The sequence below is a fragment of the Chionomys nivalis genome, chromosome 16 (assembly GCF_950005125.1).
Source record: "Chionomys nivalis chromosome 16, mChiNiv1.1, whole genome shotgun sequence".
Classification (NCBI taxonomy): Eukaryota; Metazoa; Chordata; class Mammalia; order Rodentia; family Cricetidae; genus Chionomys; species Chionomys nivalis.
In genome coordinates this window covers 25,556,236-25,578,622 of record NC_080101.1, presented here as the reverse complement: position 1 = coordinate 25,578,622, position 22,387 = coordinate 25,556,236, and the positions used below count along the sequence as shown (strand labels likewise).

The 22,387-nt window shown below is 45.5% G+C and overlaps 1 protein-coding gene across 1 annotated transcript in view; it reads left to right on the top strand.

The window, feature by feature from the left end:
• Positions 1-22,387, top strand: part of Frmpd1 (FERM and PDZ domain containing 1) — an 87,878-nt gene that overhangs the window by 15,451 nt on the left and 50,040 nt on the right. The window lies entirely within an intron of this gene.

Here is a 22,387-nt window from a genome sequence, read left to right as displayed (position 1 = left end):
TAAAACAAAGCAGAGGTGTTTTTTGTTTGGTTTGCTATGCCCTCCTTCCTCAGGGTCGGCCTGTATTCCTCATGAATAAAATGGCCTCCCTGCTCTTCCCCCCACTAACATAGACTGCTGGGTGATTCTGGGTGTAAAACTTTACCTCCTTGTTCCACACTTAGGACCTGTGTGGATTTGGCATCTCTGTCACCCCTACCCTCATGCTTCAACTCCACTTACACTCCCTTTGTTTCTCTTCTTTTTTTGTTTGTCTTTTTGTTCTGTTGAGACAAAGTTTCTCTGTGCAATCCTGGCTGTCCTAGAACTTACTCTGTAGACCAGGCTGGCCTCGAACTTACAGAGATTCACCTGCCTCTGCCTCCTGAGTGCTGGGATTAAAGACGTGCACCACCATGCCCAATACCCTTTGTTTTTTACCACTCTGAACTTTGGGTCTTGAGGATAGCCCAGTGCCTTACCCTAAGTACCTTCTCTTTGCAGTGTCTTTCTGCCCAGCTCTGCAGGACTCTCTCTCCTATGCTACAGAGATGGGTCTTTTCCTGCACAGGGTCTCCCTGACTCCTGGGCTCCCTACCAGCTCTGGGCCTTGCTGCCTTTCACTTTGTGCGTTGGTGTCTCATGTGTACTCCTTGATGACATTCTCCAGCTGGCTTTTACTGCAGAGGCAGGTTGATTATGTCTCTCTTAGCACCTTACATTCACTCCATATGTAAGTGTTTACTGAGTACAGCGTGACATGGTCACAGTTTTATGTTGACAGAGGTTTCTGTCCCGCCCGGTCCTGCAGTCGTTAAGTCCCAAAGAATCACCCAGAGGTCTACATTAATTATAAACTGATTGTCCTATTAGCTCAGGCTTCTTATTAACTCTTTTAACTTTTTTTTTTTCGAGACAGGGTTTCTCTGTGGTTTTGGAGCCTGTCCTGTCCTTGTAGACCAGGCTGGTCTCGAACTCACAGAGATCCGCCTGCCTCTCCTGAGTGCTGGGCTTAAAGGCGTGTGCCACCACCGCCCGGCTTTAACTCTTTTAACTTATATTAGCCCATAATTCTTGTCTATGTTAGCCATGTGGCTTGGTACCTTTTTTAGCGAGGCAGTCACATCTTGCTTTTTCTGTGGCTGGGTCAAAATAGTAGACTGAAACTTCCCTCTTCCCATAATTCTCATTGACCCGCCTCTCCTTCCTGCCTGGCTACTGGCCAATCAGCATTTTATTAAAAATAATACAAGTGACAGGATAAAAGACCATTGTCCCACAGCAGTTTTAGGCTAGAGGTTTGTGGATTGTGCTAAGTCCCAAGGGTTGTGAAGGACAGAGGTCACCCCCTTGGCCTGACTCTCCTCCTCATCCCATTCACGGCAGCCCTTGCCCGCGACACGCATGCTCACGTCATCATCAGTCTTCATCGTGTTGTCTGTCTTTGCTCATGGTGTTTTAGCACAGGTAAACAGACAATGAGAGCAACTCTACGGTTACCTCACATTCTTATTTTTCTGTTCTTTTCCCACCTCTTGTGCTAGGCGTCCATAGTGCACGGGATCCTAGAAATCTAAAGAGCTTTATCTGGAGCCTTCTCTGTTCCTGAGAGGTGGCACGAGGACTCTGGTGGTTCCGTGCCCCACCTGGGGCAGGCTGCGTGCGGCTGGGCAGGCCATTTAATCTTCCTGTGTCGTCATTTCCCCATCTGTTAGGGGAGGATAATATGCTGGGGGGGTGACCTGCCCCTCCGCGCTGGCTCCCATGAGGCTTAGTGAACTAATGCTCCTGCGATTAACGTCAGCTGAAGGTGACTGGGCAGAACCAGCCGGGGACCAGGTGTTGGGTCCCCAGAACGGGTGTTATCGTCTGTGTCGTTCCTTGACACAGGCCAGAGGAAGCCAGTGTGCCAGTCAAGAGCCTCTAAGGTTTCCTCCTCTGGCTGGCTCAAGTGGCTGAGGTCTTGGGGATGACAATGGCATCCAGAGGACTTCCAGGCTTGGTGAACTGAAAGGAGAGAAGCCAAGCTTGTCCTGAGAGCCCAGCAGCAGCTAGGAGGACCCGGTCCTGGGAACAGTGGCGCCTGGGCCCGAGACTCTGCCGCTGTGCCCACATGGCCTCACCGTTCTCTCCACTCCTCCTTATTGAAGAGCTTTGGAAGTGGCATTGGGTACTCACACGCCTCTGGTTGCAATCCTGGGAATGGTGGCCTTTTTTCTTTAAGACCAGCCTGGGAGCGGTGTCCTGGGATGAAGGGGAGGTGTCCTTGTGGAGAGGAGCTGCGGGATTCGTGCCTTGGAAGAGCCCCTTCAGCTCAGACTGGTGAGTGGTCATTTCTCACTCAGAAACAAGTCCTGTTTTCCCTAGACTGCTCTCAGAAAGGGAACCACTTTGTCTATTCTGTAAGATTGTAAGACCTATTCTGTACATGTATTTAAATATATGTGTATTTAAATAAATACCATTTCAATAGCATGTTTGTTCTCAAACATTCCTTAAAAATCTGAGTAAAGGCCCCTTTTTAGTCTTAATGTCATTATAATTATCTAAGTTTCTTCTCAAATATATCTGGTAAATATCTTATGTATGTGTGGCAAACACTTGTATTGTTAATCGTTTGTATGTAGATAGCACAATTATTAAATACTTCTGGCACTAAATTCCTCACCGGTTTTCAAAATTATGGGATTGTAGGAGGTAAATACAAAGAAGATTTTCCAGGTTCTTTCTAGGGTTCCTTTGTTTGTGTGTTTGTTGTGGGAGTGGGACATGGGTGCCGTGGGACAATTGTGAGGGTCAGAGGGCAACTTTCAGGGAGTTGGTTTTCCCTAACGTGGTGTGGGTTCCAGGAATCAAACTCAGGTTGTCAGGCAGCAAGCACCTTTACCCACTGAGCTGTCTTGCCCACCCCCTGAACCGCCTGTTTTCAAGTTCAGACCCCCCACTCTCTTGTCTACACCTCTTTAGACATTGTAGACGTCAGCTTCTGAGTTACACATAAGATGGGGGAACATTCAAAGTTTTATTGAACTTTTCTTTTTTTTTTGTTTTTTTTTTTTTGTTTTTTGTTTTTTTCTAGACAGGGTTTCTCTGTGGCTTTGGAGCCTGTCCTGGAACTAGCTCTTGTAGACCAGGCTGGTCTCGAACTCACAGAGATCCTCCTGCCTCTGCCTCCCGAGTGCTGGGATTAAAGGCGTGCGCCACCACCTGGATGCCTCGATCTAATTACAGTGAAATTTCTAGTCTTAGGTGACCCTGCCTTACCATAGCTGGTTCCCTTGACCTCGAGTCCCTGGCTGACCTGACAGTCTGCTGGGTGTGTTTTGGAAGTGGAGCTCCCTTCAGGGTCACACACCTGTGGTTCAAGTGCTTGGGATCTGGAGCAGGAGGAGCAGGAGTTCAAGATCATTATTGGTTGCATTGTGATCTCAAAGTCAGCCTAAGCTACTTGGAAAAAACAAACAAAAACCAAAAATAAAACAGAGGGGCAGAGGGGTGGGGAGGGATGAGGGAGGGAGATTGGGGAGGAACTCACTATGTAAAACAGGCTAGCCTCAAAATCACAGAGGTCCCCCTGCGTGCTGGAATCAAAGGCACCATGCCTGGGTGGACAGTAGAGTTTTGACGTGGAAGATTTGGGGCTAAGTCAGTGTGTTCTAGGCAGAGGGAGAACGGGTAAAGGTGTGGCAGGAATGCGTGGGTAGCTTTGGAGGTTATCTGAAGGTGATGAAGAAAATGATGCGGGTAAGCAGGCCAGTGCCCAAAGCAGGAGGCTCTTGTAGCCACCTAGGAATCGTTCCTCATCTGGAGTCAGTAGGGAGCCGTTGAACGGTTCTCATAAACGAGGCCTGCGCAGAACTGTGTTTCCAGCGGGCTTAGCAGGAAGTGTTCGGTGGGGGAGGATGAGTTTATCTTGCTCTGTAACTTTTGCCTCAGTGTGTTGATGGATTGGAAATTGTCTTAATGTTTAATTGGAAGGTAATTGCTTTTCTTATGATGGCCACTGGACTTTGAGAGGGCGTAGATTATTGTCTGGGGGAGGCAGCTCTAATTTTATAATTGGGCATTGTGCGGGGAAATAGAAGCTGCTTAGCAGAATGACTTTGTAGGAAACGTCGATAACAAACTGCTTCCTTCCTTCTCTTCTTCCTTTTTAGTATCTTCTTTTATATATCTGTGCTCGCTTCACCCAGTAATGATCTGGGGATGCCAGACTCCATAAAATCTGCCCGTAGTGAACACCTAAAACATGGGTTTGTTCTCCTTTTCCAACTCCTGTTCGTCTTCCCTCTCACTCAAGATTGATTGTTCGAGCGTCTGAATGAGGCTCGTCTTGCAAGGCTCCTACACGTGGTGGTGCCTATAATAGGAGTGGCTCAGGAGAGAATGTCATGTGTTCTATTATGGGTCATATATGCGGTGGAGATGTTACTGTTGGGCATTGGTCAGTTGGCACCATTGCTGCTAGTCACTCAACCAGTATTTATTGAACATCTATCTGGCCCTGAGGAGTCATGTGACCCAGAGAACTTTGATATAAGGTCTATTGTCAGGCGTGTTCTGAGGGAGGGGAAGTGCTGGGTGCTACAGGAGCACCTTGCTCAGCGTTGGAGGTCTAAAATCATTTGGGGTGGATTAGCAGTTGCCTAGAGTTGGGGACATGGGGTCATGGGAGCACCTAATTATATGAGTCTGGGGCTTGAGGGGGGAACCATGAATTGCCCTGAAGTTGACTGTGATGGCAGATGCTCAACCCCATGGCTGTGCTGAAAGCAGTGACTTGTGTAATCATGGCTTAAATAAAGCCGTTTTGGAAAAAAAAAAATGACTCATGGACTGTAGATGTAGCTAGGGAATAGAGTGCCTGCCTAGTGTGTAAGCGGTCGCTCTACGAAACAAACAGACAAACAGAACAACAGCAACAACGATGATGGGGAAATCTAGAGGGAGCTTTGAAAGGTCCCACTCTGGGAGCAGAGCAGGAGGGCCTAAGCAGGGCTGGAACTCTCTGGAATGTGAGCCTGTTAAGGGAAGAAAACGGGAAGCTGAAGAGAGACACAAGGGGCATGAACAGTCAGGGCCTTGACGGTCTAGAGACAATTACAGCAGCTCCCATTTGTAGCTTCTCTGCCAGGCACGGCGTGTTCTGAGCCCTTACACACATTCCTTCCTTCGAGAGCACAACAGCCGCTGAGGCAGGTGCTGCTGTTATCAGCACTTTATCAGCAGGGAGTTAATCCGCCCAGAGTTGTCCCTCTAGGAAGTAGCAGGACTGAGACAGAGCCCAGGTCTGACTGCAGAGCTCACAGTGAGAAACTAATAAATCTCCCGCAAAGTTTTCAGGTGCCAGCATTTTGTGCAGGAGAGGGACAGTGTTCGTCTTAGATGTTCATTCTGTGATATGTGGCATAGATGACAGAAGCTCCAAGGCCAGGGACCACCTCCTAGGCCATGCCAGCTCCACCACGTGCAGGTGGGAAGAAGCGAAACCCTGAGAAAGCACATCCACAGGAGCCGAAGAGCGGCTGAATTTTGCTGATGTTCTGCTTTCTGTTGATTGTTTTGGCAAGTCTGGAGGAGCTCAGACCCAGGGCCTCATGCATGGTGAGCCTGCACTAACCACCAAATTATATCCACAGCCCCCAAACTCTGATGGATGCCCCCAAGCCTGGGTTCTGGGCTCGGAAAATAGAGTGGGGAGGACTTTGGTTGCTGTTGGTACAGGTGCCAGCGTCCTGTCCCTGTGTGAGCTTGCTAGCAGCTGCTTATGACTGAAATAGATTCAACTTCTGACTTCTCTGCCCATCAGATTCTTAATGGAGGTACAGGGCTTCCGGATGTGTCTAGACGTTAGGGCAGAGATGAGGGTAGAGGAAGAAGGGGCCTTCTGAAGCTCCTGTGGGGAGCAGAATTGGAGTAACCTGAGGTGTGTACCCACTGCTTCTCAAATGAGCCTTCACTTGGCACATTTGCACTCTCCAGGGAACCTTTGTTCCATCCCTTCCCAGAGACCTCTCTGACCGTAGACAAGGGTTTCCTTGCGGCACAAACAATAAGAATAGCCATTAAAGTACACATTCCTGAAATTTACTGCTGAAACCAGAAACTCTACGTGTTAGATCAAATCTGTGATTCCCACTTGCCTTGGTCCAGTGCAACATAGGGTTTGTTTCCTCCAGAAGAAAATGACCTCACAGAATGTGGTCCTATAGGTATATCGTCTAGGGTTTACAGCCTGCGTTAATTCAAAGTGTTTGATTTGACAGCAGTTTCTGGAAGGTTCTGTGGGTTCTGGTTGGTAGTATTTAAGAATTAAAGAAAGAAGGTGTGCGGTGGCATGGTCAGTCACCCTTTCCTTCCTGCGTACCTCAGCGGGCATTTAGCTACATGCCCCTTTCCTTCTCCCCATGGGCAGAACTGGGCACTGTGGAGGCTAGAGACAGAGCTTCACAAGGGCTGGCTTTCTATACTTCCTGGCCCTGTGGTGTGGGGGCTCTGTGAATCCCACTGGCATCCATTCATAGCCATCGGTGCCACTCCTAACGGCTGCCATCACCCAACAGCTGACCCAATTCCCTGAATCGTTGGCTGTGAACTATGCAGTTCTACGAGAGTGAGAAGGGTTCCGGGCAGAATACTTAATTAGGGCTTAATTAAGACAGCCAGAGTAACCCTGTGGCCTGAACCTTGTGCGGGGTCCTGATTGGCAGATGGCACCTGGCACTCTTGGCTGTCTGACAGCAACCAGGCCTCATGTAGAGATGCACAGGCCCATGCTGCCCTGAGGAGTTGCTCCTGAGCCTCTATAGGATGTGAGGCATCCTTTTTCCTGAGGATCCCACACTCTGGCTAAGAATCATCTGTGTAGTTTTGTTATTGGTTTGGTTTGGTTTGGTTTGGTTTTTCGAGACAGGGTCTCTCTGTGTAACTTTGGAGCCTGTCCTGGAACTCACACTCTAGACCAGGCTGGTCTCAAACTCAACAGAGATCCACCTGCCTCTGCTTCAAGTGCTGGGATTAAAGGTGTGCACCACCACCTTGCCTGGGTGTTTTAGATTCTCTAGAACATGAGGAATTCTTCAAGTGCAGGGGCCATGACTGGGTAACCTGGGTCCCTGCTACGATGCCCAGCATAGGTCCCAGTGAAAGAGGGGGTTGATGTGGTGGAGTGAGTCATTCTGTCACACTAAGGTCCCTTTTTAGACCTGAGATAAATGAAAACTCTTCAAACTAGAATCTAAACCCCAGGTTATGATTTAAAATATATAGATTAAGACCATGGTCAAGACCTTCTCTGTAGGAAGGGTACGGACTTCAGACAAGGGATCACGGGGGGGTGGGGGGGAGCCTTGGTGTCACCTGCCCTGGGTCACAGCCCTGTGAAGCACACCTTGGGCCAGCTCTGGAAGCCATTGTTGCTCTACTGTGCTGTGGTTGTGGTTGGTTTTGGTCGGATAGGACTGGAAGGCCACCCTACTTCCTTGACAGACAGACGTAGAGTCACAGTGGGGTCTGCTGGAGTGGTGAGCCGTGGTCCCAGGACCCCTGGGTCGAAAGTTCCCAAGCAATGCTGTTGCAGATTTTGGTTTTGGTGCTTATGGTACCAAATATACCCAGAGGGTTTTGGAAATTTTCTGGCGCCTAGTGACATCTGATCAGTCATTTCATAGGAAAAACACAGATCGAGATTTTAGTCCTCACTGCACAATTTGGTTGAATTATCCCCAGGTGGTCATCAATACTTCTATCACTAATGAGAATGAAGACGTTTGTAATAACCAGCGTGTCTGTGGAGAAGGAAGAGACTCTTACTCAGTGCCTGTGGGACACCAGACACCACCAGCTCTAAAGACTGCTCTGCTGGGAAGGTCCCTGTGGACCTCCATCCCTGCTCCTGGGCACTCTGTACACCTGTGTACTATCAAGCCCTTCCCGGGAAGGTCCTGACTGCTGGGTCTGTGGTTCCTTACAGGATGGCTTTTGTTGGCTTCTTTGTACACATTTGACCTGGTCAGTTGCATACTTTTTGAATCAGGTCTTCAGGTTTGGTGGCAGGCACTGTTACACGCTATCTCCAGCCCTAGCCATTTTAATGTACAGAATTTGGTGGCACTTAGATGTCTGCACAGTGTTGCACAACCGTTACTGCTATCTAGTTTAAAGTTTTTATCATCCCCCAATAAATCCTGTACCCATTAAGCAGCATTTTTCAGTCCCTCCTTCCCACCAGGCCTTTGCAGCCACCAGTCTACTTTCTGTCTCTATAGACTTGCTAACTCTGGACATTAAATATAAATGGGAACATACAAAATTTTATCCTTTGCGTCTGACTTCTTTCAGTCCTCGTGTTTTCAAGACATATCCATGTCATAACACGTAGCTGTACTTCATTCTAAAAAGTGACTGAAACATATTGCATTGTATGAATATGTCATGATATCTTTATCCATTTATTCGTTGATGCATCTTTGGGTTGATTCTGCCATTCAGCTATTATAAATATCGCTCCATGAACATTAGTGTACAGGTTTCCATTTGACCATTTGTTTTCAGTTCTTTGGGGTGGGAACGTGCTGATCAGCATTATTCTGAGTTTAATTTACTGAGAATGCTCTAAACAGTTGATATAATCCCTTTGAACCTTCTCCTCGGGCTTCTCTAGGCTTCTCTAGTTATCAGGCCTTCTTGGCTATCTCTTCTCACTCTCTTTCATGGCGTCCAAGCTTCTTCAGCACCTGAAATGACCGCTGCACCCCTTCCTCCCTCAGCTCCATTCAATCTACCCTAGGGGTGCTCATTGCTAGCTGTGCATTGCAGCGTCCAGGGTTCCTTACACAGCACAATCCCACCATTGTGTATGTGATCTAATATACTGTCGGGTGGGAGAGATGTCCCTTTCTCTGGTGACAGGCTCTGGGTAGCTTACGGTAATTTCCCGGCTACATGGTTAGTGAGAGTTGGGGTCCAAAGCAGGATGTCTGCTCTTGACGTGAGGGTCACGGGGAAGACCTCTGAGCCCAAACGGAAGGGGACTTGTCATGATATGACACCAGATGAGAGCATCCGAGCCCACGGAGCTGCTTGGAAGCTAGAGGTCTCCAGCAGGTGGTCCTTCTGTCCTGCTCAGAACTAGGTGGCATGTTTCTCTGGCTCCTCCAGGATTGTGATTGCACGGTCTCTGTCTTGCATCCTCCTGCTGCTCAGGGTCAAAAGAAGACTTAGAAATTAGAGCTGGCTCGGGGAGGAGGAAAGTGAAGCGGTGCTGTTTGTTGAGGCATGTCACGGCTAAGTACTCAAGTACAGACTGACCCGGAGAATTAGAAAAACGGGCAGAACCCCAGGGCTCTCTGGAGATGTACGCAGGAGGAGCCGCAGTGATATCTCAGAGTAATGACATGCAGTGTGAAGGCACTGAACCTGATTCCACCTCTGTTCCCCTAGCATTCCATCTTCTAGCATTTCTAGATTCCTTCACTGTGCTTCGTGTAATTGGAGCCCCCATCAGAATGTATGAGGGGTTAGGGTTTTGTTCCCAGTGTGTCCCAAGTCCTAGAACAATACCTAGTACAAAGAAGATTCTGTATTCTGGATTTTCATAGGAAAACTGTAAGCAAGGCTGGGCGATGGCTCAGTAAGTTAAGAATGCTTGTGGTAGCCAGGCGGTGGTGGTGGCACATACCTTTAATCCCAGCACTTGGCAGAGGCAGGCGGATCTCTGTGAGTTCGAGGCCAGCCTGGTCTACAAGAGCCAGCTGTAGGACAGGCTCCAAAGCTATAGAGAAACCCTGTCTCGAAAAACAAAAACAAACAAACAAAAAAGAATGCTTGTGATTCAAGCATGAAGACCTGGGTTCAAATCCACCCTCACATAGAAAGCCTACATGGCTGAGTACCTCTGGCCGCAGCACTGGGGGATGAAGACACCCACTCCTGTAATATAGTCATGTTTTCAGAGTTCATTCACACAAACCCTTCACTTTACAGATAGGAAAACTGAGATTTGAGGGTGAGGGGGTGTGACTTGGGTCCTGTGTCTCGCTGGTAACAGCACCGGGGGCCTGATTACAGATCTCGTGTCTTGCTATAGAGAGTGCCCTGTCTCTCGCCCAGTAAAGACAAGGGGCTTGGCAGCTGCATGTAATTCAACAGTGACATTTTCCTTGATCTCAGAGGGTTGCCTCAGGGGCCCTAGGACAGCCGAGGTGAGGTGCAGGCCACAGTGGTATTCAAGTCAGCTCTTTCCCACATCCTTCCCAGGGCTCACTGTCCATCTGATAAGGAGGATGAATTGTGTGGACCAACTTCCCATCATCCCCTTGGTGTGGCCTGGGCCCCATGCCCCCAAATCACTGTCAAAAAAAAAAAAAAAAAAAAAGGCACAGCCTGAGTTCCCATCAATTCTGGCGGCTGCCTTCCGAAGCTCCCAGAGGGCCATGCAGAGACCATCTGCAGAGCGTTAGATAAGAAGCTCAGCTCTCTCTGAGATACCCAGTCTTGTCAGGCAGATGTGGAATCTGAGGACATGTGATCCCAGGATACCCTGGACCGTCATTTCCAAGAACACTGTGTTTACACCGTGCAGCACTGAGGATGATTTGGGGTGATGATATGAATGAATCATAGTTTCTGTTAAAATTGTTGCATGTGTATTTTTATGTGACTAGGGGAAAGTCAGGCCTGACCAGAGCTGTGGTTTGGTGACTATCAGTGTTTAGGGTGCCATTAACTGGGGAGGCGTCCCACCGTAGTGTCCTCTCCACGTATCCCGTGTGCCGCCAGGACGGTGCTCTGGCAGTTTGCTGACGCGGAAAGGCAGTTTGAGATCATCTGTCATTTGGGACTGCTGCCACGGATTGTGGTGACTCTGGGTGCTTTCTCGAGAGCCATCTCCTATGTCTCGTTTGCACCTGGTTCAGTGTGAGATGCCCGAGGATGCTGACGACCATGGCCCAGTACACTCCAAGTGTAGAGTGGGAAGTTAATCACGCAGCTTATCATGAGCATCAGATGGAAAGTGAGCCCAGGAAAGGGTGCAGGGAGGGCTGCGTCTATCACTCATGCTACGGGGGATAAGGAAACCTAGCTAAGCAGCTGGGAGACACTGGCTTTTCTTTGGTTCGTGGTAAAACTCCTGTTAGGCACCCGAAGCCCTTTTCTGTAAAACAAAACGTGTTGAGAGAGATAGCTCTTGGAAAGACAAGCTGAGGAAAGGAAGATGGAGGAGCCACGGGCACGGAAGAAATGAAGTAATTCCATGCAGCTTTTCCCGGTGAAATGACTTGGGAACGGATTCTGTATCAGACCCGAGTTGACTGGAATCCTTCGAGGGAGGAGATATGAAATGCCTTAAAGGGGTCCTGGTGGCTGCTGTACTAGAGCAATGTCACATGGTCTAGGAGAAATGTCCCTTCTTTTCTCAGAATGACATTTTCCTGATAAGTGACGTGTCAGTCTGAATTCCTTGTAAGAAAGTCAATCGAATGTGAGACACCGGCTCATTATCCTTCCCAAGCCTTTGTCACTGAAATCCGCCAGAGCAACATTGTGTTGCAGATGTGTACACAAACCGGGTCCTGGGGTACACACCTGGCCGCCCAGATTTGATCCCTGGAATCCAGACGGTAGAAGGAGAGACCTGTCCCTTGAAAGTTGCTCTCTGACATACACATACAATGTAATTAAAAAGACAAAGTATAAAGTTAATATGAACTTCCCTAAAATAGCTACTAATAGCTTTTTCTTTGGGTTTAGAAGTTTAAATAATTAAATTATTTTTATTCTGATCTTACCACTGCATTTTAGACTTCCACGTCCTTGTTATTATTCATTCAGCAAACACTGCACGCTGCTCAAAATACTCTGCTAGGCTCTGCCTGGGTCATGCTCTCCTCCTCCCTTCAGGGAACTCACAGTTGAGGGGCCAGAAAGCAAGACCCGAATCCTCATGAAGTTAGAAAACCCAGGCAAGAGTGGAGAGGAGCTGGGCCCAGCTGGATGGAAGGGCAAGACACTTGACAGTGGCGCTGTCGTTAGGGACCCTGTGAAACCGTCCTGAGTGTGGTGAGCCTCAAGCCATGTGCCGAAGTCAAATCTAAGTAGAATTAGTTCTAGAGAAGTGGGAAGTCATGAAGAGAGGCACGGTGAAGGGCCACAGAGGGAGAAAGAAGCAGGGGATAGAGGATTGTTGACAGAAGTGGAAGGCCTTAGCATCCCCCCAGCTGCTTGCAGCTCTTTATCCTGACCAAGCCTCAGTTTCTCTTCAAATTAGCGCACAAATCTCTCCTCATTAGGCTTTGAGCACCGTGTCCCCCCTAAAAGGCTTGTGTATTGAAGCCTTCATTGCCGGGGTGGGATTCTGTCAAGTGATTGGGTCCCCAGGCTCCAACCTAATCAAGAGTTAATCCATTGATGGAATCATATATTGGCTTTATTGGAAGGTGTGCTTCGAAAGACATCCTCTGTTCTCAATGAGGTGAACAGCTGCTGTGTCTACTAACTGCGACAGTCTTATCCCAGGCCCATAGCAATGGAGCGAGTCATGTACTGGAGACTCTGAACCCAAGCAAACCCTTCCTTACAGCCAGTCGTAGACTGGAAACTGAGCTCATACCAACCCTCTCTCTCTTAAGCTGTATTCTTAGATATTCATCAGTCATGAGAAACTAACACACCTCTTCCCCCCAAGTTGGTCATGAGAGCAATCTTTTGGTAGATGATAGAGTTATATACTTGCAAAAAGCTTAGAATTTAGGGATAAGGAGCCCTAGAGGAATAAAAGGATGGCAGCATTTCAGGTCTGTGAAAAATTGCTGGTGAGATTTAGGAGAGATAAGCCCGAGGCCTTGTGACTTTGGCACAGAGAGCAAGCCAGCGGCTCATGTCTGAGCTCGGCGCTCTCTTCAGGAGACCCCAAGTTTTATCTAAGAACCACGATAAAATGAGCACTCTCAGACCCCACCTGACACCTCTCAGTCAATTCTTCCTGGGCTGTGGTTCTCTTGTTTCCTCTTTTTAAAAAAAAAGACTTCAGGGGCTGGAGAGATGGCTCAGCGGTTAAGAGCACTGACTGCTCTTCTCAAGGACCCGGGTTCAATTCCCAGCACCCACATGGCAGCTCACAACTGTCTGAAAATCCAGTTCCAGGGGATCTGACACCTTCACACCAATGCACATAAAATAAAGTTAAATAAACCATAAAAATTTTTAAAAAAAAAGACTTCAAATTTTTTTATGTGTGTGGGTGTTTTGACTGCCTGCATGCCTGTGCCTGGCGCACGTAGAGGGGGCTGGACTTAGAGATGGTTGTGGACTGCATGTGGATGCTGGGAACTGAACCGGGTTCTCTGGAAGAACAGGAAGTGCTACCAACCTCTGAGCCATTTCTGCAGCCACCTTCTCATCTCTTGTTCATGTTCATTTACTCCCTAGCAACTCCATTCCAGTGAATACTGTTATTATTTTCTCCTTTAAGCAAAATATTTCTACTCTTGTTTTTAAAATGGCGTAGAATCACATGGTGTTTCTGTGTTAACACAAGGAAATTGGGTTAATGTAACAAATGACCTATAGCTTACATTGTATAGTATTATATGCATTTATATTATTCTCACTTCTATTTATAAGATAAAATATATTAATTTTTTTTAACTTGAAGCTTTATTTCTTAGGATAATACTTAATTGGGATATATAATCCCTATAATGTACTGCTATTGGAGTTTGTTAGCAATTTTTAAATTTTAGAACATTTATTAAGAATTTTATAAAGGAGAGGAATGGGTGCAAAGAACATAATAAATGTGCATGAAAATGGCTTTGGGGAGCCATGTGTAATAAAATGTAATGGTTAAAATCTGTATTAATTTTAAAAGAATAATAATCTAGGGGGCTGGAGAGATGGCTCAGTGGTTAAGAGCATTGCCTACTCTTCCAAAGGTCCTGAGTTCAATTCCCGGCAACCACATGGTAGCTCACAGCCATCTGTAATGAGGTCTGGTGCAGACATACAGACAGAATATTATATACATAATAAATAAATACATATTTTTTTAAAAAAAAGAATAATAATTTAAATGTACACAAAAACAGAATAATAAAGTGAACCTTATGTATCTATTTCTCAACTTTCTCTTACTTGGTTCCTATCTCAAAATTGTGTGAGTGATTCATGAATAAAAATTGATTTCTATATCCTTCCTTTAGGATAATCTTGATATGACTTTAAACTTGTGGTTATTCTTGCATCATTAAGATAGCCTGGTTATGTGCTCTCCTTTTCTCTGTTGAAGAATATTTTCTGTTCTGAGGACAGATTTGATTTTCTTACAGCTATCATTTTGTTGCTATTTCTACTTCTTTCCATGGGTGAACAAGGGCATTGAACTCCTCAGTTTCAGTAGATCAGGCTGAAGCTGATTATGTCCTCATGGAGCAGATTAAAGAAGTTAGTGCAAACCAGAGAAGAAATGAGCCAAGACGTTGACTGCCTTGCCCGGCCCCTTTGCCACTGGGCAGAGTGCGGTTTGAGAGCTGACCTCTCCTGATTTAGGAGCTCTTATCTTACTTTCTCCTCTCGTTCTGGGTGACCTACTTGGAGTGGTTTTTACACATTTTATTTCTATGTATGTGCATATGCATGGACCATGTACATGCAAGTACCATGGAGGCCAGAGGATCAGATGTCTAGGAACCGAAGTTATAGGTGGTTGTGGGCCACCTTCTGTGGGCTCTTGAGAACCGAACCAGGTCCTCTGCAAGAGCAGAAAGTGCTCTTAGCTGCTGAACCCTCTCTCAGGTCCCAGTGTGTTCTTGTGTTGTGCCCCCACCCCCACAGCCATGAATGTGTTCTTACTGAAGTGAGTCTATGCTACAAGCAGAAAGGTGAGTACATCCAGGGAAGACCAGAATAAACCTCTCAGGCCCTTCATCTCCTCCCTTCCTCATTTCTCCCTGAAGACTCCTCATGGAACGTGTCTTCCAAAATCTAGGGAACTCTTACCAGAATTCATTTACTGCCAGGGGTTGATAGTGAGGTCTTAGAAGATGTCATTTCACGAAGCTGACACTGGTACCCAGGAACAAGCAGTTGCTGGAATTGTCTATCTTCTTCTTCTGCTTTTATTTATTTTAATTTGTTCACTTAGGGAATAACTCATTCAACCAACATTTATTATGATGACATGATCTGAGAGGAAACAGATAGAGATGCCATGATTCTTGTGCTCAAATCGCTCGTAGTTTGATACAAAGATGTAAAAAATGGTGGGGGGGAACCAAGCTAATATAAGATCATCACTAGGAGGTTGGAAAATCACAGATGGGAGAAGGGAGCTGGAGAGATGCCTCTCAATGGTTAAGAGCACTGGCTGCTCTCCCAGAGGACTCAGGTTCAATTCCCAGCACCACATGGCAGCTAACAACTGTTTGTTAACTCAAGTTCCAGGGGATCCAATGCCCTATTCTGGCCTATATGCACCAGGAGCATATGTGGTGCACAGACATACATGCAGGCAAAACACTCGTACACACATACACTAAAATAAAACATTAAGACTAATCACAGAATAACATGAATGTGTCTTTAAAATGTGAAGTCTTAAGTATCATTTGTAAAAGTTTTATATTCCCTAAAGAGAAGAATAATGAGTTTCTATCTCTATAATATGTTGTAAACATACACAGCTAGGGGCTGGCGAGATGACCCACCATGTAAAGGTACTTGGTATGCGGCCCTAGTCACCTGAGTTGGATCCTATAACCCACGTAAAAGTAGAAGAAGAGAACTGAGACTCCATACAGCTGTCTCCTGACCTCCGCAGGAGCACCGTGGCATGCACGCACTCCCTCACTCACACATCGTGCACACGCGCTCACACACGGGCGCGCGCACACACGTAATAAAAAAATGAAAACACAAGCTTAATCTCTTTCAAAGATGATCATTTTCTTTTTGTTTTTTTAAAATAAATTTTAAGGGTAATTTCTCTCTCTCTCTCTCTCTCTCTCTCTCTCTCTCTCTCTCTCTCTCCTCTTTGCAACTCAGAAACGTAGTGTGCGAGGAGCCTTTCTTGAAGCGCACCCGAGAACTGCTTTCTGTGTCCTTATATTAGAAACATCCTTTTCAGCTCAAGACCTTTCATTATGGTTCTTGCATTTCTTTGCTGTGTTTTCATCTCCTGAGCCCCTTGCTGGAAGTTGAACACCCTCTGCCCAGTTCTTGTCCACCTGAATTGCCATCCAGCTTTCAAGTCTATTGCATGAGTAATCTTTGCCCTTCACTCTCTCCTTTCCTTTGCCCCCTGTCGTTAATTTCTCCATAGCCTGTGCCAGCTTTTAGTGCCACCCCTCAGCTCCCGTTCGGATGTCTACACTCTCAATTGCTTTTAAGATGACTGTCCTCTTGTGATACTCTCTTCATACTCAGTCCGCCTGTCCATTTACAAGATGCTTGGAAAGAGTTTGCCTGTTCATACTCAGCTCAATCCACACAGCCAGGAACGGGTTCTGCTTGAAAATGTGGGCATTTGAGGGGTCGGTGCTAAGATAATACGTAGCCAGGGAGGTCTGGTCTAAAGCAACCCTGGACTGCGAATAACTGTAGAGGAACTGAGGGTGCTTAGCATGGGGCAAAGGAGACCTAAAGGCAGGACCCAGTGGCCGAAGCGGGTGTGTCACAGGAGCACAGCCGCAGGAGACCCGGGCGATAGAGAGGTGGGAGTCAGCTGCAGGCACGGGCACTGTGGTGCAAGGAGATGGTGCCAGCAGCGAAGGGCTGAGCCATCAGAGGCCAGATGATTCTTGGCATTGCGATTGCAGCAGAGATCCCAAATGGTTGGGGATTATCTGCATCTTGCCTTTTTCCATTAGCCCAACAGCGCAGGCGAATATTAAAGCCATTAGCAGGTCATTCTCTTGACTTTAAATGGTCCGGCTTGGACCTTGCTGAGTCAGGGAGCACTTTTAATGGCTTCATTGATGTAGCCATTTGTCTGGTCTTTGGAGATTCCTAGATGAAGGCCCAGGCTTACCCACAGTCCAGATATATAATGCAAATTAATTATTTTAATTAGAGTCATATACGTTTATAGAAATCAGTTAGCTAAACTGTATTTGGCAGCAGTTTAACAATCTGTAAGTAAATGCTGCAGTTGGATGACCTTCAGCGGAAAGGAAGGCTGGTCTTCAGTTCTTGTGGGTGTGCGTGAGATATCAGAAAATTCTGCGGTCCTTCAGAGAGACACCTCTGTGATCTGTGGTTACTTCAGAACTTCCAAATACGCCCTGTAGGATTTTAAACCAAAAGCAGAGAACAGCAAGCGTCCGTTCTCCTGGCTCCTACATCTGTCTAGTGAAGACTCCAATCTCATGGCTGAAGGAACTACAGAAGCTGCCTGGGTCTGACTCCTTGCTAGTTTCTCTCTCATATCCCTTTTACAGTCATGTAATCTTTCAACTTCTGCTTGAGTCCCTTCATGGATCAGAATCTCAATTCTTTTTTTTTTTTCTTTTTTTATTTATTTATTTATTTATTTATTTTCAGAATCTCAATTCTTAAGAAAGCTCACTCCATCCTTGGGTCTCTGTAAAGGTCTTGACTGAGTGAGAACTGAAGCCCCTCCCTCTTGTGGCGTTTCTCCATCAATCCCGGTTCTCCCTCCCGGAGTCGTGCGGATATGCACTGTCCATAGCAGCCTTTTGGCTGTTTGTGAGCCTTGATGATGCAGCTACCTCCAGGTTTAGTCCAATAAGCATTTTCATATTGCTTTCCTTCCCCCTTTCATGATGGGAATGGAATCCAGGGTCTCGCCCATATTAGGCATTTGTTCCTCATCCCTAGCCTGGCATTCTCTGATTCTCAGGGAGTTGTCACATGACTTGATTTTAAGGAGAATTTTCAGAATCGTCTTACCCTGTCTTGGCAAGGTTTGACAGTCTTTTTTCTTATATCCTACTTATCCTGTCTGGACACTGTGCATTTTGTCAGTGGTCAAGGCATGGCCAGTTTTGCAAAGAAGAAAACAAGCTCTAAGTGCTTCTGTGCTCAACATTCTCTTGGGAATAGATCGATGCTGCCAGGAGCAATTGTATCTCATGTCAACAGAACTCTAATTTATTTAAATGCCATGTTCTACAGTTCTTTGAAGTGGTTGAAGATTACCTATCTATGCAAAATACAATCTCTGTATCTAAACAGCCTGATTAGTCCAACTATTATATGCCAAACATGAATGACTATTGATGTATAATTCTTAATACCTATATAGCTTAAAGACTATGACTTCATATTAGAATATCAAGCAATCTTTAAACAGCTGTGCAGCAAATGAGGACAATGACCTCACAATGTAAACAATGTTTAAGTATCTTGATCAGAAGTAGAAATGTGTAATGCAATATGATAAATATATCCTAAAATTGTATCAGTATACAAAATGTCTTAAGCAGAGTTAGAAGCATGCATGCATACAATATGACAAAGTAACTTTGCATAGGTACACAAATATTATAAACAGAAATAGCATATTAAATATAATTTGAATTTGATCAATATATTAATGGAAATTGTCTATAAACAATAGCTCACAAGTATTCACTTTCTTACTCACTATTATTATTAGTGTGCATAAGCTCACACTAATCTCCTATTATCCCATCCAATTTCTTTTGTTTAAGAGATTCCCTGAACCTACATAATTTTCACCCCAACCCTATACCTGCCACCCGGCTCCTAAATAAATACAAGGAGACTTGTTCTTACTTATGAATGCCTAACCTTAGCTTGGCTTGTTTCTAGCCAGCTTTTCTGACTTATTTTATCCCATTTCTCTTTCACTACATTTTGCCTCTGGACTTTTTAACTTTTTTTTTTTTTTGGTTTTTTTCGAGACAGGGTTTCTCTGTGGTTTTTTGGAGCCTTTCCTGGAACTAGCTCTTGTAGACCAGGCTTTAACTTTTTTTTAAATTCTATATGTCTTTCATTCTTTCTTACTCGGTGGCTGGCCCCTGACATCCGCCTCTCCTCCTTTTATCTCGCCTTACTCTCTTTTCTCTCAGGCCTAGATTTCTTCTCCTGTTTGTTCTCTCTGCCTGCCATCTCACCATCCTTTCTCCTGCCTTGCTATTGGCCGTTCAGCTCTTCATTAGACCAAGCAGGTGTTTTAGGAAGCCAAAATAACACAGCTTTATAGAATTAAACAAATGCAACATAAAAGAATGCAACACAAAGTAAAAAAAAATTAAAAAAAAAAGAATGCAACACATCTTTGCCTTACTAAACAAATACCCCACATCATAAACAAATGTAACACATCTTAAACTAATGCTCCACAACATACAAGCCTATGGGGACCATTCTTACTCAATCTCCCACAAGCAGTTTCCTCACTTCTGCTTCTTCTCACCTCTAGAACCGATGTTCTGTGAATATTGGATTTCCTGCATCCACATTGACCATTTATGTTTCTTGGCTTTTGGTATTTGGTTGTTTTCTCTTTCTCTTGTTTTTTTTTGTAATTATCTGTGTGTCAGTGTGTCTGATTTCGAGTGAGGGCACGTGTATGTGTAGGTGTGTGCTGGTGTCAGCCTTCACTTTGCGCCTTTTCACTGAGACATAGACTCTCAGTTGAAGCCGGAGACCACTAGTATAACTAGTCTAACTAGCGAGCTCACACCTAGGATGCCCTGTCTCTGCCTTCTGAGGCTGGAATTACAAGCAGGCTGCCACACCTGCCAGGCACTGATGTAGGATTTGGAGAGCTGAACTCCTGTCCTTGTTTGGCAAGCACTTTACCCATTGAGGTCAATGAAGGAGTCACTGATGGCAACAATATGCAGGTTGCCAGAGTTGGGGCAGCTGTGGTGACAGGATGGCCAATACCGCCAAATCTGTTCACTCGGATCTTCACTATCACGTCTGAGTGAGCATGCCACAAAGAGATGTGGCTGTCTCTGGAACGTGGAGGATCACGGAGCCTAGAATGTATGTTTCGTTGTAGCCCGTCTGTGTTCACCTTTTGTTCACAGCTTGCTTCCATTTATTGAATGCCTCCAGGTTTTTAAGGCGCTCGGTTTGGGGGTATGCTATGCTCGTTTGGATGTGCCTTGGCAACGCTCTCTCCCTGAACCCCTGGGAGATGCCCGCTGTCACTCTGTGAGTTGCCTCTGGATTCTATTTGATGATGATAATTCAGTTTTCGAGACAGGGATTCTCTGTGTAGCCCTGGCTGTCCTGCAACTCACTCTGTAGACCAGGCTAGCCTGACCTCGAACTCAGAGATCTGCCTGCTTCTGCTGGGATCAAAGGCGTGCGCCCCCACCACCCGGCCCTTGATCGTTATTTTCCAGATTACTGACTTTTCATTAGTCATAGGGAAGGCTACACTTTCACCTCACTGTGCCATTTTTGTCAGAACTGGTGTGTATATCGCGCTGGCCCTACCAATTGGAAACTCTCCTATGCAAAATAGCATTGGGAGAAGTAAAATGTCTGAATGCAAACGGTATCCTGCATTGGGTCCTGAACAGGAAAGGAGCACTGGGGGAACCGGTGAGATCTTAATATCGCCTGCAGTTTGCTTAATAGTATTATGCTGGCTCTAATGTTTCAATTTTGTAAAACGATATTAAAGATTATGTAAGATGTTATTTTCCAGAAAGCTGAGTACAGGCAGATGACAAGTCTGTGTTATCTTTGCAACTTGTTATACATCCCAAATTATTTCTAAGTAAAAAGTGAAGTTTCTGTTTGGGTTGTGTGTGCATGCGTGCATGCATGCATTTTGAGACAGGGTATCAAAGGCCTGTTTGGCCTTACGCTTACTGTGTAGGCGAGAATGATTTTACACTTGAACTTACAATTCTAGGCGTGTGCCAGCCACCATACCTGGTTGCCGTGGGATTGATCTCTCAAGGTCTTGTGCATGCTAGGCAAGCAGTGGTGGCACATGCCTTTAATCCCAGCACTCAGGAGGCAGAGGCAGTGAGTTTGAGGCCAACCTGGTCTAGAGTGAGTTCCAAGACAGCCAAGACAACACAAAGAAACCTTGTCTCAAAAAAAAAAAAAAAAAAAAAAAAAAAATTCTTGTCTCCAAAGTTTTCTTGAGCAATTGTATGGTGTTAAACAGCATAATTGCTTATAATTTGTTTTTATTTGCTTTTGTATCCAATTTTATTTCCCAATGTTGTATTTTTATTTTCTGTGGTTATTTATTGGGTTATGATGAAATTACTTTGGTGAACTGAGACTAGTGTTTTTAAAAAGTGAAATGGATTAAACAATAGAAATATCAATATATATTGATTTATGAAACATCAAAATCATATCTCTCTTTTTTTTTTTTTTTTTTTTTTTTTGGTTTTTCGAGACAGGGTTTCTCTGTGGTTTTGGAGCCTGTCCTGGAACTATCTCTTGTAGACCAGGCTGGTCTCGAACTCACAGAGATCCGCCTGCCTCTGCCTCCCGAGTGCTGGGATTAAAGGCGTGCGCCACCACCGCCCGGCTGAAGTATATCTCTTTTCTTGGTGACCTGACAACATCTATCAAAGCACAAATACATGCAGCTTTTGACCTATCACTAAGGCATCTACCCAATATGCAATTGTATACATGCAGAAGTGATGTATATCCTGTATAACTCACTGAGTATTGCTTATAATAGCAGAAGACTGGCAATAACCCAAATGTCTATCAACAGAAGCCTACTTTTTAGATTACAGTACAGTCCATACAATGGAATAATCAGTTGGCAAAAAAAAAAATGAACGATGATTCTATGTGCTGATGTAGGAAGATATCAAGGGTATATATCCCAAAGAGAGGGAAAAAGCCTGGTGCAGAGCAGCGCTCGTGGTGTGCTCCCTTGCAATGAAAAGAAAAAGAAAGTCTTTGCATTTATTTGTGCAGGTATAAAGACACTCAGAAGGAGAGAGAACAGCACGGGCTTAGAAGCCAGGTGGAAGGGGGTACTTACTGGATAGATATTTGTTTTTATTATGGTAAGAAGACTTAACGGTTACCTTAACAAATTTTTTCTAAGACAGGGTCTAATGTAGCCCATGTTGACCTGAAACTTGCCATATAGTTGAAGAAAACCTTTTACTTCGGATCCCCCTACCTCCGTGTCCTGAGTCCCAGGGTTAGAGGATTGCACCATCAGGCCCAGTTCATGACGTCCTGGAAATTAAACCCAGGGCTCTTTGAATGCCAAGCAAGCACTCTGCCCACTGAGCTACAATACAAAGCCTGCATGTCTATCTTATAAGCTGGTATGGAATTATGCAGATGAATTAACTATTTAAAATTTAAGTATGAAAGATTGAGCAAAAATAACAGAAGAATATGCCAGTCATGTGATAAAGTGCGCTGCTGTGGGCTACAGAGGCTTCTCAGCATCTCAGGGAAGAGCACTGGC